This window comes from Oxyura jamaicensis, chromosome 7 (assembly GCF_011077185.1).
Source record: "Oxyura jamaicensis isolate SHBP4307 breed ruddy duck chromosome 7, BPBGC_Ojam_1.0, whole genome shotgun sequence".
Taxonomy (NCBI): domain Eukaryota; kingdom Metazoa; phylum Chordata; class Aves; order Anseriformes; family Anatidae; genus Oxyura; species Oxyura jamaicensis.
The window spans coordinates 12,494,525-12,499,186 of record NC_048899.1 but is presented as its reverse complement, the minus strand read 5'-3'; the positions used below and the strand labels follow the sequence as shown (position 1 = coordinate 12,499,186).

General features: G+C 38.6%; 1 protein-coding gene across 1 annotated transcript in view; it reads left to right on the top strand.

The window, feature by feature from the left end:
* The window catches only part of LOC118169716 (titin-like), a 241,538-nt gene that overhangs the window by 44,189 nt on the left and 192,687 nt on the right, over positions 1-4,662 (top strand). The gene's annotated exons all lie outside the window — the stretch shown is intronic.

Below are 4,662 nucleotides of genomic sequence, written 5' to 3'. Positions count from 1 at the left end.
CACACCCTCTGAGGGTTCAAAATGCAACACACCCTCTGAGCGCTACTTCACACCCTTTGAGGGACCCAGCTCTGCATTAGGGGATAGAACACCACCAGAGCGTTACCGGACACCTACTGGAGAGTATATGGATGCCCTGGCAGTGTTTGCTCCCTGTGAGGAATGCTGTCAGACTCCAGACCACTCATGGGCTGAGGTGTTTAGGACCCCCTGTGAAGCCCTGGAGCCAGCAGGCAATGAGATGCCACCTGCGTTCCTCAAGGCATTGAGCAGGAGGAGGCTGTACAAGGGCAGCACACTCAGTTTTGTGGCTGAGGTGGTGGGTGTGCCTGAGCCAGGGGTGAAGTGGTATCATAATAAATCCCTTCTGGAGATGGATAAGAGAGTGCGGATAGAGAAGGATGGGAACAAGTGCATGCTGGAGATCACTGACATCCAGAAAGATGATGAAGGACAGTATCTGTGCCATGCAGTGAACATTGTCGGGGAAGCTAAAAGCATTGCCCAGGTGGAAGTTTCATCTGAAGATGGGCGATCACTAGCACTGCCACCCCCTGTGACCCACCAGCATGTTATACAATTTGACCTGGAGCGAAACACATCCTCACGGTCACCTTCACCACAGGAAATCCTTCTGGAAGTGGAGCTAGATGAAAATGAGGTGAAAGAATTTGAGAAGCAGGTCAAAATCATAACTAGTCCTGAGTTTAGCCCAGATAAGAAGAGCATGGTGGTTTCCCTGGATGTACTTCCACTTGCCCTGTTGGAGCAAGTTTCAGGCTTGGCCTCAGAGGAGAGTGAGGATGTGAAAATTGATTTCCAAGTGATGGAAATGCCTCCCCGCTTTGTCATGCCGTTTGCAGATGTGGAAGTTACAGAAGGCTCAGAGGTAGTCTTTGAGTGTGTGGTAACAGGTACTCCTGTCCCAGTAGTGCAGTGGTTTAAAGGTGACACCTGTGTGACACCCACCTCAGGGAAGTATGTTGTGAGTCAGAAAGAGGGACTTCACAGTTTGAAGGTTCTTAATGTAGGTTCTTCTGATGGTGGCTGGTACCACTGCCGGGCAATCAATAGGCTGGGAGAAGCAATGTGTAAAGGCTCCCTCATAGTCAGAGCTCAGCAGGGAGCAAGTGCTAAGTTAAGCAGTGAGGTAGACATGAGCAGTGAACGAGAGAGGCCCCAGAAGTGTGACTTGCTTATGAGTAAGACTGTGTCCCCAGGCAACTGGTCAGAAGTAGAGCTGGAATGTAAACCACACATGGAGAACTCGGAGAGAGCAATACAGCTTCTTGCAGTGACTGAACAAGAGCAAGAGGTGGAAGGGCAGAAATGTGTCGATATTAGTTTTGATGTGTTTGGAGAGCCATCCCAAGAAGAACAGATTGAGTTTAAAGCAGAGGACTCAGAGAGCTGCAGCTTTGAGTTCCAGGCCACAGAGACCCCTCCCAGATTTCTGAGGCTCATTTCTGACTACAGTACATTTGTAGGTGCCTCAGCTTGTTTCCAGTGTCTTGTGACTGGTTTCCCTTACCCGAGTGTTCATTGGTACAAGGATGAGATGTTGTTGGAAGGAGACAGGTACTGTGTGCAGGAAGAGCAGGGGGGTTCTCATAGCCTGACTATTGAAAATTTGATGCAAAGTGACAGTGGGAAGTACAAATGTATAGCTACTAACAGGGCAGGAACTGCTGAGACTTGTGCAGTGTTAACAATATACTAAATGTCCATAACTTAGAGTCTCTTCTGAAACACTAAATGTTATAAACTGTTGTTCACTACAGGTAAAAATGCAACAATCATTTTAGGGGCATTGTTTTTCGTCTTTTTTGGGGGTGAAATTCACTCCACGTGGGCATGTTTCTATCTCACTTAAATTTACTTTCACTGGGGAATTTAAGTGCGATTTATGGTGTGCATAAGTTTTATGCACACTTTCTGTACTGAGGTGCATTTCAGATTCCTCCCAAGCTCCTTACTCATTCTTGTAAAGATATTTTAATTGACATTCATATATATAGGAATCATTTGTATAGTGTACATATCCCTTTGTGTCTGTAGCCATGCAATTATTGTTTTATGTAGGCTAGAAATCACTTAAAAATGCTGAATTTACCTTTTTCTTGTAATCTAACAGTATGGAGTAGTGACTTAGTCTTGCTTTTTAGTTTGGACATAATTCCATGAAATAACTCCTTAAACTGGTATTTCCCCTTCTCACAATATTGTGTCAGAAAATGTGAGTCTCTCTGATTCAAATCCTGTGTCTACAGTTTCTGTCATTGCAAAACTCTTACATCCATTGGTCTCACTCTGTTGACTCATGGAATCCTTTTTTTTTTTTTTTTTTTTAATTAAATAAAATAAATTATTCTGTTGCAAAGAAAAGTGATACAATAGGAAGAGAATAAATCTTTTTTTTTTTATTAGTATGGACAGGATTTTTACTCTATTACCAAGTAATAAACATAAAAATCTATTTTGTACTTTATCTTTAAAAGTTAAAGAGAAAGGAGAGGGAGCTTAATAAATCAATGATGTAACTGTAAATTCATTAATATATATTTTTTGTCCCCATATTCCAGTGTCATTCATAGGAAATACATAGTATTAAAAAAGAGCAAGAGATTTTTTATGCAGTATTCTTGTTTCGCATTAGAACTAAATCTCTACAAATTCTTCTGTTTTCTTTTCTTTTTTTTTTTATTAGTAAAAGTTACATGTGCTATGTTTCATTATGACCAGAAATAAATAGAATACATTCAATTGTTACCTGTGGCATTTTCTCAGCATAAAAGATTTTTACATTAGTGTTCTCAGTGTGAGTATATATTTTTGTATTTAAAACTAATATTTAGGAGGAGGAATCAGCAGTAGCTGACATAATTAAATCAAAACTAAATTAATCTGTCTTACACAAACAATGATAAATTGATTAAGCAAGTATATTAAAAATATAAAAGTTATTAATTAATATTTATCAGAAGTTAAATAACTCTAATGCATGTGCCAGCTTTCCAGTTGCCTATATGCCAAAGTGAAACCCTAAACAACCCTTAGCAAAAATTACTTTTACTTTAATTATTTGTTTATGATGTTCATCACATTATTTACAAATTGCTGTCTGTTGCCTTGCAAACCTCTTTAAGGAGAATGGCGATTTTAAGTGTGAGAGAACTATTACTATAGTACAGCCAGCTATGTTCATGCATGTTCTTGTTTCTGAGTTTGACGTATCCTCACAATGAGGTCAGTATGCCTCAAAAACTCAGTCTTTTAAGATAATCTCATCGCTTACTCAGGATAGTCATTTTTGTTCAAAAGATTCACTTTGCCCAGTAGTGCTGCCCAGTATAAACTCAATTTGTAGGAGAGGCAACTTCTAATGACCCAGTATGTGGGCAAAATGACTGGAGTGGTTAGGTTAATACCATTGTGTCACTTTGGTTTCTTCCCAGTCATGACCCCATAATCAGTATTTAAGTATGTTGTTAATAGGTGGAGACCTCTTTTTTTTTTTTTTTTTTTTTTAGGTAACAGTGGTAGGAAATAAAAGTGGTAGTGTCTGACCCAACATTGTGATGGGAGTTAACTGCTTCTTCATCTGTCCTTATCCATTCCTTGTGCAGATGTATAACACTAACTGATTCATTAGGCAGCCGAGGTCCCTAGGGAAGTTGGCATGAATTGTTCTATGCCATGCATTAGCTGTGACATGAGTCTTTTAGGTACAAAGTCAGTGAGGCCAGAAAGCCTTTGGTTAGGCCCTAAGCAATTATGATGTGTTTAATTTGCACATAAATTAACTGATTTTTTTTAGTAGAAATAGGTCTACTTCAAAGCCTTATATCCAAACAGGTCCAAGTTCGTAATCACATCAGAAATATGTGGCCAGGCATATTTATCTCTATCTGTGTAGCAGTGTTTGTGTTTTTTTTGTAAGTTTAAAAGTCTGATTTTAAGTTTCATACATTGTCCAGGAGCACTATGTTGTGCTTGTGAAGATAGAAAGCCTGACCTAAGATACGACAGTATAAATCTGGAATAATTCTAGTGTAAATAAACTTCCTCTGGGGCAATTGGTATAGCTTTAAGCCATGTTTGATCACCTCCCTTCAAAATGTTTTGCTTTCAAAGGAATTAAAAATATCACAATTTTATTGTCAGGTTTAATGGTTTAATGTCTTCAATTTGACAAGTCATGTATCTTAAAAAAAAAAAAAAAAAAAGGATGAATTATGTTTGTTTGTCACCAATGTGTAAATGTTAGCATGTATGGCTAATTTGTGAAATAAATATGTAAAATATTTAAGTCCGTCGCTTCTTGTACTTTATTCATTTCACAGACATAGCTACAATATAAAATAATCTGTATTTTTTGTCATAAATATGACAAAGATGAAAACAAAGTACATTAATTTGTACTCCACTCCTGTATATTATGCCTTGTCATGTCTGTTACCGTAAATTCCCTTCTGCAATTTTTATACTTTCTTATGGGCCCCATTTCAATTGATAATCCTCAAGTTCACTAGCACATTGTATTTCTGAGGAAGCTGCTCAACTGGTTTAATGAGGCTGTTAGATAATACTAAGGGACAGATGTAATTTTCCTTTTCCCTTTCCCTTCCCTTTTCCCTTTCCCTTCCCTTTTCCCTTTCCCTT